Here is a 15,999-nt window from a genome sequence, read left to right on the forward strand (position 1 = left end):
ACCTAATCATAGTCCGTGGGTATTGTATGAGCTAATTAAGAGTTCTTCATAACCTCTGCGATAGTGGGAAAACAGCCCACCAATAAAAGTTTTCCCAAGGGGGAGAGTCCGACAAACGTCTGCTCGAAAAAGCCAGCCAATATTTTTTATTATTTTTTTTTTATAAGTATTATGCCAAGTCCAAATAAATAGGATGATGTTATGCGAATAAAATTTACACAGCGATGAAATGTCTCTGAGGCTAATTTAAAGGAGCGCTTGTGTGCAACCCGAACGCAATTAGTGAGTTCATGGATAATTAATCAATGATAACACTCTTTGGGAATTCATCGATCGCCTCCAACCGAATTCATTGTTAAATGCATTATTTGTAAGCAATTACAAAAGCTAACAAAAAACACGCTGAGTTTCTTTCTTTCTTGTTATTCAATTTTCTTTTCCAAAGCCGTGGAAATTTTTAAATTGACCAATAATTATAAAGTGTATTACATCTATACTTAATAAAAGATTTTGATTTACATTTAATTTAATTTTGATCCTCTTTTTTTTAAATAAGGCTGACATGTTAGGTAGGTGTGCAAATTCATCTCAGTTCCATCCACTCATCAGAGTTATTCTACCGTCAACCTTATTGTGTTCCGGTTCGAAGGGTGACTGAGCCAGTGTAATTTAAGGCACAAGGGACAACATCTTAGTTCCCAGTGTTGATGACGCAATGGAGTTGTAAGAAATGGTCAATATGTTTTACAGCCCCAATGTCTAAGTCAATGTCTAAATGATCACTTACCATCAGATGAGTGAGGACTAAATCAATCAAGATAATTTACATTATTGAACATAGATATTTTATTTTAAACATATGGTGATGCAACTCATAATGTTCTTACCTCATTAAAAACATCCCGAAGGGAATCTCGAGTCCCAAGATATAAGCAGACCGAACAGATATATTATATTATACTGTAGAAGATGGAAGAAGAGTGGGGAAAAGATATAAAAAGCAGCGCCAGCACCCGGCGCGATCTCTTTGCTGTTCGGCTGTTATCGAGTCAACATCTCGGCAACGTCATTCTGTTTGTTGGGTTTTTTTGTTAGATTGTTCCGTAATTGTTGTAATAGTTTCGGAGGTCTTACATTTTTAGTTTTTGTTTAATTTAATTTTGGTTTGTTAAATTTAATTGTTTTCAAAGTAGATTCGTTTTGTAAATTGTTTTCTTGAGGGTAGTAATAAATTTGTATTTAAAAAATAATAACTTCTGGTCTTATTTCCAAGAATACTATATCGTAAGTCATTACACCATGAAACTAAACAAATTATACAAATCGATCGGTATTAATATCACTTAGTTGTCGAACTTTCCTAAAAGCGTATGCTGCAGAGCTGAGTCTTTCTATTTGGGACTATAAATGAGGATTCCACTGAAGTTTCGAATCTAAAGTGATTTCTAAAATTATTTTAACATCGGGTTGATAACAGTCGTACTTAAAAATGTTTCTTAACGTTTACTTGTCTCTTTCAGTCATTGATTTGACATTCAAAAGAAGCAGACACAACATTGTTTAATAATCACCTGTTTAGCAATGTTTATAACGTTACAAATATGATTGATTTATGACTTCATCTTTTTCAGAGAAAATAAATTATATAAAATTCGAGCGCATAAAAAATATTCACTTATTTTTTCACCCTTCGGGGTCGTATTATTCTTTAAATGTGTCACTAAATCATAATCCGGTGTCACTTGTGAATAAAAATATACCTTCCCAAATTGAAAAAATATTTTTTTCAAATCGTTTTGTAAATGACGTAGTTTACAATTATTGTTTAGAAATTAAAAGTAAATTATTTGTTATAATCGAATTCGTAATATGTCTTGTACTTTGTTATCTTTAAACAGTATCAATGCACTGTCATAAATAGGAAGATAACTTTTTAGTAATTTATATAATTAAGTATATAAATTATTAAAAGGGACCTAAAGTTGACCCTTGTGAAACAATTATTTTTCACACAATTTATTTAAGTAATAAAAATATATTAATATCTAGCTCTTTAATTTAAGTATGAAACAATGATATCCAGGCCTTTGTCTTTAACACCGTAATGCGTAATAAAACTAAATATAAAAACCATTTTATATTTCACGAAATCGAATGCTTCAGTAAAATCATAGGACACACCATTGATATTTAGTGCAATGCGGCTTTAATTCTAACACTTAATGCATAGCCAATACAGACATCATATACATTATTGCTTTAAGAATTAGGAGTAAAATTTATTTGTAAGTCATCTTCGAATGGACTGGAATAAATAATTTCGTTAAAATGTATATCAACCTTTTCTCCACCCTCATTGAGATAAAAACGAACTCTGTAATATTTATGATAGCCTGGTATATCCACATGAAATGGCGATAACAATAGCCTCTGGTGCTTTGAACGAAAAAAATTGCGTCCATCTTTTATTTATCATGAAATATTTTGGAAACTTTTCTTATCTTTTACTTCATACTGGAACATTTGAAATACAAATTGTACAGAATAAATCGAGTATCAGAAAAAAATAATAAAATTAGTATTTTCGTATTTCTCATTAAACAGTTTTGATTTTACGAGATTGTATGTATGTATTTTATATATAATATGATAAAAATTTTGCTTTTAAAAGCATATTGCTAATATATATATTTTTTAATGTTATAGGGGGCAAACGAGCAGGAGGCTCACCTGATGCAAAGTGATTACCATCGCCCATGGACATCTCCAACACCAGGGGGGTTGCAGGTGCGTTGCCGGCCTTTTAGGAAGGAATACGCTCTTTTTTTGAAGATTCCCAAGTCGTATCGATTCGGAAAAACCGACGGCGAATATTTAAAAATTAATAAATCAATCAGCATTCTACGCGTGTAGACATTGCTACGAAAGCGTAGCGACACTACGACTAATAACTTTTTTAAATGTGCTTTATTGAGGTAGTTTTAATCTCATTACACTAATTATATTTTGACAATAGCAATGAAATTTTATACATATATATTTAATGATAAGCGATTTTGATATTTGGTAAGAAATTTGAATTTTTATTTAAAATAATAATTATAAGAAGAGCATGTTTGTAAATAATAACAATATTTATTATTTTATATAATAGACAAAGCTGCTTTTTATAATATTGTATAGCGTACATTGGTCTTATGAGTCACGAGGGACCGCGAAGATAATAGGAGGTAGACAATAATATCGAATTTCTCTTAGGTTATATTCCCCTGGTACTCCGAGATGACGTAGCCTGGATCTTTAAAGAGCTAACCAACCTATTTTATTATTTATTCTAAGCAATTTATATTATTATAAACGTTATAAAAAGTCAGTTCAAATGATTAATTTGGTATCTAAAAATGAGTGTTTAATAAGGTAATAAATGAAAAGCTTTGTAATAAGTCGTTTGGTAGACGAAAACGAGTGGTTCCTCATAATGTATCCTTCATCATTGAGTACGAAAATTATCAACACAAATTAAGCACCTGAAAATTAAATGGTGTACTGCTTGGGTTAGAACCCTTATATCTAGATATCTATGCCAAATTCAAATTTATATACCTCTAATTATACATTTTTTTGTAACAAATTTAATTTTATTTATTATCGTACATAAACATTTTATTAAAATACAAAAGGTTTATTGTGAGAATGTGCTATGCTTCAATGACGTCGACTTTAATCAAACAACACAGCGCTATCTAAGCATCTATTGCGTATAAGCGCTTGACTTGTGTTTTCAATTTGCAATGAGTGTAGTTGAATGAGCAGAAATTATTTCTCAACGGTAACTGTATGCATTGTAAAAAAATATTATTAAAATAATACGATGTGTATTTTCCGCTGACCAAATACCTCTACTAAGGAGAAAAGGATGGATTACAATTCAAGATTCAAGCTGTTTAATCTTTTAAATAAACGACTTGATGCTTGAAATTTATTTCGTCACTGTTTTCCTACGAGTTGTTGGACACAATATGTGTTAAATTTTCATCCCACAAATGAATATTTATATCACAAATACGCCGTAACGAACAAAAGTAGCTAAAAAAACACAATTTAAGTGTTAAGTAGTTGAATCCCAAACCTACGATTAGAATCCACGAGTCCCAACCATTGGGCCTCATCACTCTCGTAGTAATGACCAGTTTTTATATAGCAAGACCGCTAATAACACGCTCTCTGGGGTACTACACTCTTGTAATTACACCGTTTCATTCGCCTTATATATCGTGACGCAATAATTGCTCTGTGGCAATAGAATGATAAGTTGGTCCTACACACAAGGCATAATTGATCTACGCTGCCACGGTTAATTAATAAATATGTTTTGAATAGAACTTCTATTGTATGTGGTTAGGTAATTCATATTTTTTTCCAGACAGATTGTAAGGAGAAGCAGCAAAGATAACAACTCTTTAACATAACCACAGATTATAACAAATTTTGTTTTAATTTTATGTGAAATATCAATTTGCTATCTTTGGGGTAAGATCGATTCTTATGCCGTGACGGCAAACGTCATGACGTTCTCCTGAGCCGCTCTCTACTCCCTCGTGTGACTTTTTTTGTAGTAGTTAAGCAGACGGGTAAATGGGCCACCTGGTGTAATCTGGTTAGAAATATTAAGCAAACCTTATGTAACACTACTGCGCCACCAAGCTTGGAGTTAAGATGTTATGTGCCTTGTGCCTGCGGTTACACAAACTCACTCACCGTTCGAACTGGATCACGACAATACAAAGTATTGCCGTTTGGCGGTAGAATATCTGATGGGTGGGTAGTACATACCTAGTCGGGCTTGCACAAAGCCCTTCCACCAAGTAACTAGATAAATATATAATTGCTAGTATTATAGATAGTTACTTACCCACCCTTCGTGCGGGCGTAATTAGTAATAAAAAGTAAAATGACAAAAAAATATATTCCCTCAGGAATAATGTAGCTTTACACCGGAGTTCAGAAGATCACCAATACATACGAATAAATAAATTTGGCCTCTTTGTTTTATTGGTATATAAACATCACGAGCACATATTAATGTTTCTCTGTTTGCGTTTCGAAATCTGCATTGATTGAGTTGCAACTTAGAACTTGGTACGTATATTTGTTGTTGAAACTAGTTGGAAGATTCCTGGATACTACTATGAACGTATAATAAGCTACACGCGAGTCGGAGTCAGAACGGATATTTGCTTATGAAAAATTTAAAGGAGCTTTTGCAATGCATGCCGAATAGCTAGTTCAAAATAAAAATAATTTGAAAGTAATTGACTTTTGTAAGTGCTTTTAAATGCTACAGTGTTTTCAGAAAATTTTTATTAGAGAGTAAAATTTTAACTACAAAAAGAAAAGTAAACTTAAGTCGGCTAGGCTAAGGGTGCTCCTTTCTACAAGCAGATTTGGGTAATATTCCACCAAATGCAGGCTAACAAGTAGATGCCTGTAAATGTCCCACCGCTGGGCTAAAGCCTCCTTTTCCTCTGAGGGGCGGTTTTGGAGTTAATTCGACCATGGTATTAAAATGTGAATTGATAGGTATACTTGTGACATTGGAAATAGACGGATGCAGTTTCATTCACCGCTGTTGTTAGTTGTAGTTTAATTGTAAACACAAATTAGCTACATAGAAATTGAGTGGGGCTTGCTTGGGTTTGAACCCAAGCTAACATTGGTTAAGATGCACGCATCAAAACCATTACGTCAGCTTGTCTCTTAAAAAAATAGGTTCTATAATGTTAAAGACAACCACTTTGATTTAAGACGAGCTTTGTTTTGTATTATTATGAACACTGTTTTGTAGATTTAAATTTATTAGGTACTTTTATATATTTTATCAGTGCTGATTGAGGTTGTGATGCATCGTCGTTACTGACGATAATAACGTCATATGTACATATATAAATATGCGGAACCAATCACATATTCCACCGGTAAACACAAATGTTTGTATTGCATTATGTTAGTTTGAAGTCTAAGTTAGCCAGCATACCATATAATGTAAGAGATAACATCTTAGTTACAATGGTTGGAGGTGGATCGGCGATTTATGGATTGCTTAATTTTTCTTACTAAGTAAATTATTACGTAGTATAAAACAAAGTCGCTTACCGCTGTCCGTCCCTATGTATGCTTAGATCTTTAAAATTACACAACGGATTTCGATGCGGTTTTTTATTAGATAGATTGATTCAAGAGGAAGGTTTACATGTATAATACATGCACACTATAGTAGACAAACACTGATAATTTTAGACATTTCTAAAGTGATGAGCCGAGATGGCCCAGTGGTTAGAACGCGTGCATCTTAACCGATGATTTCGGGTTCAAACCCAGGCAGGCACCACTGAATTTACATGTGTTTAATTTGTTTATAATTCATCTCGTGCTCGGCGGTGAAGGAAAACATCGTGAGGAAACCTGCATGTGTCTAATTTCCACGAAATTCTGCCACATGTGTAATCCACCAACCCGCATTGGAGCAGCGTGGTGGAATATGCTCCATACCTTCTCCTCAACGGGAGAGGAGGCCTTGGCCCAGCAGTGGGAAATTTACAGTCTGATTATGTTATTATGTATTATGTAAAGTGATGTCGTAAATAAACATATTTTTTTGCATTTAAATTGCAAATGCTGGCTACACCCTTCGCGATAGATCAAAATAATGTACCTATTACAGTATTGTACACCTTAAAAAGGTCTTCAAAAAATTCACGATGGCATATGTCTATCTCTTAGGGAGAACCCAAAACAACCATTTTTTTATACTATGTAATGATCAGCATTGCACCCGTACGAAGCCGGGGCGGGCCGCTAGTATATACAATATGCATATGAGATTAACATAAGTACATATATACATATTCACACAGATAATTCAATGAAACACATTAAAACCCTTGGCAGTTATACAATCACTTCCCAATGTGTTATTGAATTTTTTATTCATGTGTGTGTCAATATAACTTGTGATAAACAAAAGTAAAACTCGTGATACTTTTACAAGCATATATACATATATAAATACGAAATAAGTGGGAACAGTTCTCACAAATGGACACAACAATGAGATAATGGCACGTTGAAAGGATGCGTTGAATTGTCTTCCATAATTTACACTCTACTCTGTGTTCTGTTTGTTTCGTACCACGAATTTATTAGCCGCATTATTTAAGAATACCACATTATGTAAAAAATATATGTAATTTTGTAGCCTTTTACATTTATCACTGTAATACTGTTGTTGCATTATTGAATTAATAATAGCTTATATTTAACTTTGAAATAAAATCTCTCTCTAATAAAATACATATATTAAGAATATGTTTATGCATGAAAAAGAAATCTTAAGTAATGTACTTTCCGATCACATATGTAACTCTATTTAATATTTCGTATTGTTGTATTTTGGATTGAAAGGCGAGTGGGCAAGTCCAAGTCACATTTCATACTGCAGAACAAATTTTAAGAAACTTGCAGTATGCCCAAAATCTACGAATATTACTGGTTATGCGATCAACGATTGACAAATGGTAAATGTCGTTATTAGTTTAGGAATAGTCTTAAAAAAATGATCTCAGTCACAGATTATTGCAAAATACACAAGTAATTTTTTTTCTTCTAAAAAAGTTAAATAACCGGCATTACACAAGTCGGTGTCATATATGAGTTTGATTTGTTGCATAGATAGTGTATGTTTGTGGTTGAATTCGAGTTGATAGCCTAGTAACTGGAACATGTCCCGTACTCCTGTTGCATATTTGAAATTGAAATTCTTCTTGTCAATATCGCGAGGTAACATGTATCTCTTACTTTCAGGGGAGTGGTGGAAAAGCTCAAAATTTGCTACCAAGATGGGGAGATTTTTGCAAGAAATTTTGGCGTTACATATTGTGGTGCGCCTTGGGGTCAGACTGGCACGTATGCCGAAATGCTCCTTCTCCACCGCCGCGCTTATTTCTCGTTGCTATATACAATTCTAATAATCTATACTAATATTATAAATGTGAAAGTAACACTGTCTGTCTGTCGCTCTTTCAGTGCCAAGCCAATGAATCGAATTGGATGTCATTTGGTATGAAGGAAACTTGAACTCCAAGGAAGGACATCGGCTACTTTTTTTGCCTAACACATGACAACCAATCCCTAAAACGCGAGTGAAGCCGCGGGCGACAACTAATAAGATATATTTATTATTTATGTATATATATAAATAATAATAGGGATTTTTATATGTATATATATTACATCTGTTCATAACGGGCGAATGTTTGTGACTATAACAATGGATACGAAATATTCATTCCTTCGCTGTATTTGTATAGTTTAAACCGATTCTATAATGTTCTCAATTCAAAAGCATTTGAACTTAGAGCACTTCGAGTAATCGAATGGGTTCTTGTTTCAATATGGCGTTAAAACTCATAGATATAACGCGATCAAAGAAACACTCTGTATAGTGTGTGTCAGGTAATGTCATACTGTATACAGGTGTTGCGTCAGAACTTAAAAGTTATTGCGTTACTATTAGCGTGATGATCCAGTGGATTTGAGAATGTTAGCGTTTTTTGTTTTACTATATTGGGTTCAATGACATTCGAGTTAATTTAACGTTTGCAAATGTAAAACTTGTAACTGTATTTTAAATTAGTTTCACACTACTGATTAAGAAAAAATATTGCTATAAAAAGCTATAAATTGCTATATTTATATAATAATATAAACTCTTATGCTATAGCTACACCTTCGAAGAGATTCCAGAAGCTACATTTTTAAAAAAATCGAAGGTAAAAACGTTGCGAGAATTCATACGGAATATTATTACTTGAATAACATATTTAAAAGAACAAAGAAGAGAAATGGGAAACGATGTTAGATATTGTCTACATATATAAAAATCAGGTAATTTAAATGCCTTTCATTGATGCCACAAAATAAACGTGCACGTCACTCGACGCTTTCCTGTAAAAAAAGATCGCACGAAGTGTAGTCGACCGCACGAACCATGTCGCGATAAAATCCTTTGATGTCCAGCGATTTACCGATGACAGAACAGCAGAGGACATTCGAGTTCGCCTGAATGTTCGCAACATGAGAAATAGCTTGTCCAGACGTGTCGTAACAACGTAAGTCTTCGACTTATCACGACCGTGTTACCGCAGCATTACTGCTAGTGACCACAAAACAAGTTATATTTTACTCAAATATAACTTGGGTCTTGTTTTGTAATTTTGTTATTCGTTCTTGTAGAAGTCCGTTAAACTTGCAACTATCTATTTTGTTGATTTTTTTCCTTTTTTATAACGTTATCTACGTTCGTTAACCTTAGTACATTTCATAGATTTTATAAAATTGTATTTACTATGGTGGATTACACTTGGTGGTGGGCATTGTGCTAGTCTCAACAAACAACACTACTTGTTTTTTTTTTTATCCCGGCTTGGGTAAGTAAGGCAGTGTTATTACAGGCACAAGTGACATCACAAATTAGATCACGAGGTGGGCGGTAACACGATGTAAAAATTGGCTAATGTCTATATATTGAAATAGATTATATACAATCTGGACAAACTTAAATTAAATAAAAAAAGAGTTAAACCCGATCCCACCAGTTAAAACAGATAATATACCTACGAATATGTATATCATATTTATATAGGCTGTGTTTGTCGCTATTTATGGTATACAAAAAAAATAAAAAATAATAGCCTTTATTTAGACTGAGGCTAATATATTTTTTTTTTAAATAGATATATTTAAAAACATATTCCAGTGTTTGTACCTTGTCATTTTCTTTTTATATTGTACTCTTATGACAATATGGACGGAAATGCCTCCTCTAGTTCTTTTCGTTCTGATCTTACTTGGACCAAATATATATGTGGTTAGGTTTTTAATTTTTTTTAATAAATTATAAGTGTGGTTAATTATAATTCCTATTATTATTTATTTTCAAATAGTAATGATATCGAGACAAGTATAAGTATGTTATTATTAAAATCGGTTCACAGTTGATTAAAAATGTACGAAAATATGTTTTTATATCTATAAAGCATGAGTATACCTAAATAATTTATTAAAATAAAAATTATAATTTGGATCATCGTGTTACAGTATTGTTATCTTAAGTTTGAAGCTAACAGTATGAGTGTATCTTTTAAAAAGATAAGTTAATTTTAAAGTAGAAATAAGTGAGAAAATATTTAAGTATAATATGATGCTTAGGTTTATTCAAAAATGAATATTTTAAAGTTAACGTAGGTATTAAGATTTTAGTTAAGATTTCTGACAATTACGTACTATATATTTCTATTACAAATGTAACAGATTTAAAAAAAAAAATTTAAATATCAAACTATGTTCTTTATAAACAAATATACTGAAATTATAAATAAGACGGTTAAATAAAAAACGTAATAACAAGTCTCATTACAGAATTGTTAGTATATTCAGAGACATTATAAAACAAAAAGGAAAAAATGTCTTCGATTTAATTAAAAATCTTTGAATAATATAACAGCGAAGAAATGGCTTAATACATTTTAACATTTGCAAAGGTCTGACGCATTTTAAATATCCCTGGGTATTTAAACTTTTTTAATATGGCGTCCTCGCCGACTGCAGATTAAATGGCTAACTTTGCTCGTAAAACAAAGAAAGTCTGGTTGTCATTTGAATTAATAACGACCTAATTTAATATAACAAATAACATAATTGCCAAATAAATATATTTTTTTGTAACATCAAATGTAATTGTAAAAATTTATAACTTTTTTTTAAAGTTCTTGAATTAACGTGACTTGATATTAAATAATTTTAGTTTATACAATAATATGTTTCATGAAGAATAATGAAAATGTTTAATTTCATAGGATTAGGTTAAACTGTAGTATATGTAGCGGTCAATTCCCTTACGTTAACTTATCAAAGCGTTTAAAATGGGGGAGACGGGAGCTGTGAATAAAATCACAATTATACTGTAAAATGTTTATATAAAACGTCATTACGTAAACGGAATATTAATTTTAATTTATATCATTTACGGAAACATTTTCAAATTAGAAAATACTTACCACTGTATTTGCAGTAATACACAAAACACGGTTTTGAATAAACTGATTTTAGTCGTAACGCACGGGACGTCCTCCCGGGTCCACGGCTAAGCGGAGACTGAAGCGACTGTAAAAATTCAGGGGGATGTCACTACCCCTGCTGCAATTCTGCCGGCGACTGCATCTATCTATTATTCATACAAATTCCTCTAATTTCCTAAGCAGTTTTGACCTTCTATGCTTCGTTTTAGATCGTTCTATTAATTAACTTTGTCACAGTTTAATTTCGACTTAAATAAATAAGCATTAGAGTACTTTTTTGTGTGTTTTACGAACATCGTTTATTCTGAAGTGTCCAATGGTTCGTCCAGTCTAGTTTTGTAGGCGTAAAAGTTGAAACATTCTGAATGCATTTTGAATTTTTCATAACCTTTGTTTCGATCGGCGTACGTCTTTTTCTCGTCAAACTGTCCGTCTGTATTAATGCTCGACTGCTTACTAGAATTTGCCGGTGTGCGAGTCGCAGATTCGATCCTAGCTCGTGATAAATATTTATAAGGGTAAGGGTGTGCCTCGATCTAGGTTTGTGTATTGTTTCCAATCTAATAGGAGAGTTAAATCTTGTGTATTGTTTCCAATAAGAAGAGTTAAATCGATTATTTTATATAAAGCTGAAGAGTTTTTTGTTTGAACGTGATAATCTTGGGCTCAACCAGGCCGATTTGAAAATATCTTTAACCGTTACTTAGACAACAATTAGTTACTATCGTGTCTAACGTGTCGCTCGTATTACTTTCGCATCCTTACTAATATTATAAAGACGAAAGTTTGTATGTATGGACGTTTGTTACTCTTTCACGTTAAAACTGCTGAATGGATTTTAATGAAACTTTAATGAAATTGTGGGTTCAAACCCATGCTTAATCTGTGTTCATAATTCATCTCGTGCTCGGCGGTGAAGGAAAACATCGTGGGAAAACCTGCATGTGTCTAATTTCAACGAAATTCTGCCACATATGTATCCAGTAACCCGCATAGGAGCAGCGTGTTGGAATATCTACAAACCTGCTCCTCAAAGGGAGAGCAGGCCTAAGCGCAGCAGTGGGAAATTTACATTCATAATATTAGTAGAGATAGTTTTGACATTTTGAATGTGAACTGTTTATCCTCAGTTTACTTATTAGTTATTCTTAGCTACTTAAACTCTGCGATGGGCAACTCGACGTGAATTGATCGCTTCATAAGGAAAACTCGACAGAACTCTCCTCAGGGTGCGAGGTGCAGGTTGATCTTGGGATAGATTTAATATATTTTTTTAATATTTGGGTGTGAAAAACGCAATTATTTTCGACGAAATTTCATATGTTGCTCAGTAATTTATTTTCCATTGATGGCGTTTGTTGCGTGTAGAAGTATAATATAACGCATTAAAGATTAATTTACATTATTGTAAGCTATTTAATATTGTTGGTCTCAGTTTTATTTGCATGTGTGATATTGTATCATAAGGATGATATCAGTGGTACTTTGTAGACCCTGGTCTATGGTGATCGATTTCTTTGCCACCAAATACAAATAATTTTGTGCTAGTGTCGAGGGGTTGGTGAGTGAGTCATGGCTAATTAACATAACGTCTTGGTTCCCCTCTTACACCATGCTCGGAGCTCTATTGACAACATAAGATATGTTTTACTATTCTACTTGCATTTAGAGTATACTTACATGAAGCGATTATTAACATCACGTGGCCTCATCTGCTCATAAAATTTAATTTGAAATATATGCTCTAAAATAACAAATTTTCTTTAACATGTGTTTTTCTTATAAAGAATATTAGCAATACCCCAGTTTAAGAAATTACTTATTATCTAGACACGCGGTAGCGCGTCAGCCAAGTTCAAGTAACAGAACTGGCGAGCAGCACCGTGTGTAATATTACACGAACCATTTGGAGCCACTTTTGACCTCCTCATAACTCAAAAACTATTTGACATAAACGTATCAAATTTGGCTGATATATTGAGACTCGCAATATACATAGATACATATGTGTTCTAAATTTCATAAACGTATCTCAAGCGGTTATTTACATATTAACGTCTAAAAATCGTCACTTTTATCACTGACTGACCTATAGCTCAAAACTATAAGCTACTTCAAGGTGACCTAGAAAGTTCAAATTTGGCATGCAGGTAGATAATTAGGCCAATATTAAGGAAAAAATCTGACACTGGTAATTTTTTATCATTTTATTATAATTTTTCATTTTATTGGGTCTATTAGGAACACTTATATACTTAGTTCCTGTAATAACTGTAAAAAAAATGATGTAAGAACCAGCGATCAAAACTCATGACAGCCGGTCTTAATGTAGATTTTAAGATCTTCACGTGAATATATAACGAGTTGAATATCACCCTTAATTTTTTTAAATCCAAATATTTCCGTTTTAGTACTTATGAGTATAGTCGACTTTCGTATTTATTACGTTATTAACTGGTATTTAGCGCACATCAATGATGCAAAATCATTATACTTTAAAAAATAATAATAATAGGCATTTCGGTACACGGCGCGCCACGCTACGCCGGAACAGCGGGATAGGAGCGTTGCGATAAAACCTTAACGCGGACGTATCCGAGCGAGTGGCAACCGCGCTCATAAGAATTATTCCAATGCCTTCCGATGGAAGCTGCCTTGTATTGCATATTCTTTGTTTGAGTATACTATTATACAAAAAAAGACAATTATACTCCGTAAACGTAGGAAAATATATAGTACCTACTAATAATTTATATACAAAAAGTAGTGATATCCCATCAAAAACATAAATGTAAAAATGAGAGCCAAGTCCAATATTATGATATATACCTTGGTTGTTGACTTCAACGACAAAAGAAGTGAGATCTAAATGGGTGCTAAGTTCAATGGTCCTGAAATTTATTTATAACTACATAAAATATAATTTCTTCTTATAACTTAGAATAATATATTGTTGCCTAAGGTCAGACTGAATTTTCCCGCTGAATTTCTTTCACCGGTTCTTTTCAGGTGTTTCTTTCCGTTATGTCTGAAAATCCACAACAGCTCGATTTTTAAGACACTTTCTGCCTCGCACAACCACTCTGAGAAACTAGCTTTTGCCGGCGGTTTTTCCGAACCGATACGACTTAGGAACCTTCAAGAAAAGAGCGTACTCCTTCCTGAAAGACCAGCAACGCACCTGCAAGCCCCCCGGTGTTGCAGATGTCCATGGGCGGTGGTAGTCACTTTCCATCAGGTGAGCCTGCTGCTCGTTTGCCATCTCTAATATATAAAAAAAAGAAAAAAAAAGATAAATATGCGTGAAACTAATACCCGTTGACTCTCAGCCAGAATATATATTATATGTATGTTATTGTATTTTAATGTCATAACTTGGTATTTCAAATGATAGAAAAGAGTAACTACTGAGTTTCTTGCCGATTCTTCTCGGTAAAATCGACATTCCAAACCGGTATTACCTTTACATTTAATACAGTTCTGTTAAATGACGATTCAAAAGTGTAAAAGCCTACTTAAATAAAGCATATTGTAATTAATTATTAGCCAACAATAGAGTTCGGCGTATCGTCATGACAATATCAATAGACATTGACAACAATAATAGAGTTCTGTGATAACCCCATCATCGCCGTGACTGTATCCGAAAGTTTGAAATACCAACGTCTTTTGTAATTACAATCTTTAAGTGCTCTAATTCTATACTACAATTGTTGCAAAGTTGCGACAAAACATGAAATACGAATCAGCCGCGGTTAAAAGCATAATCTCAGTTATCTAAAGACATTTTGAAACTGCAGGAAATCGGCGAACTACCTCAGTTGCATCTTGAAATATTACCTTAAATTCGTGCAGCGTTTTCGGATACACACTGCCTGTAAGAACTTTTTATAAAGACACGGAACTAACTGGAAATGGAGATACTGTACCGGGACTGCAAATTTATACCTGTAGGCTTTTTTATTTAACCCTATTTCACTATTAGTGATGTTTGCAGTAGTGGCCAGTTAAGCTTGGCCATATATCATACGAATATGGTGTATTCCTGTCATCCTAAATATGTTTTATTTTCAAATAAAAAGGTAGATTTAATTCAACATTGTAACATAACGATTCGAAAATAAGAGCCTTTTGAGTCCACTTGAATAAATAATATTTTGATCCCGTTTTGATTTTATCAAATGATGAGTTGCTAATTAACCAAGAGCAAATTACGATATCGAATCCGAACCATTTCTTCCGACGTGTAATAGCATAATAACCAATAACGATAATTAATGTCAATGACCTCTAACGGCCACTTGGAAATTTAATGAGGCTAGAGTAAGTTATTGCTTAGATGAGAGAACCATTTAATAACATATTTGTCTACCGATAAACATCAGACACGGAAATGAAAACGTTAAATTTAAAACAATAATTAGCTGTATTTAATGTTCTGCTAAGAACGCCAGACAGTTCGTGACTGTCCAGCCAATTTTGCGATTAGCTTGATATTATAAATTATAATTAGCTTTTAGTTTTTTTTACTTCATATAGACAGGCGACCTGGCGAATAGCCCACCTGATGTTAAGTAATTACTGTCCATATACATTTGTACTGTAAGATATGTGATCCTCAAAACGCCAATAAGTCAACTTTTGACACGTATATGTTATGTTCCATGTGCCTTTAGTTTCACTGACTCACTCAGGGTGAGAACTGGAACACAACAATACTAAGCATTCCTGTGTGGCGGTAGAATATCGGATGTGTGGGTGGTACCTACCAAGTAAACACTATGACAGCAGTAATTGAAAATAAAAATTGTATTTATGAGTAATTATTTAGTAAAAGACCTCGATTTTAATGTCGGTTTGTATG

At 33.1% G+C, this 15,999-nt stretch overlaps 2 protein-coding genes and 1 long non-coding RNA gene across 3 annotated transcripts in view; all 3 read right to left on the reverse strand.

Annotated features, from left to right (window-relative positions):
- LOC113402326 (uncharacterized protein CG3556) overlaps positions 1-11,267 on the reverse strand; it is a 114,435-nt gene extending 103,168 nt beyond the window's left edge. The window contains exon 1 of the mRNA XM_026642539.2: positions 11,115-11,267. The gene's annotated coding sequence lies outside the window, so the exon portion shown is untranslated. The remainder of the gene's footprint in view (positions 1-11,114) is intronic.
- Positions 1-15,999, reverse strand: part of LOC135193918 (uncharacterized) — a 569,995-nt gene that overhangs the window by 178,777 nt on the left and 375,219 nt on the right. The window lies entirely within an intron of this gene.
- Positions 1-15,999, reverse strand: part of LOC113395575 (uncharacterized) — a 333,619-nt gene that overhangs the window by 150,462 nt on the left and 167,158 nt on the right. The gene's annotated exons all lie outside the window — the stretch shown is intronic.

This window comes from Vanessa tameamea, chromosome 21, assembly GCF_037043105.1.
Source record: "Vanessa tameamea isolate UH-Manoa-2023 chromosome 21, ilVanTame1 primary haplotype, whole genome shotgun sequence".
In the NCBI taxonomy this organism is placed as follows: Eukaryota; Metazoa; Arthropoda; class Insecta; order Lepidoptera; family Nymphalidae; genus Vanessa; species Vanessa tameamea.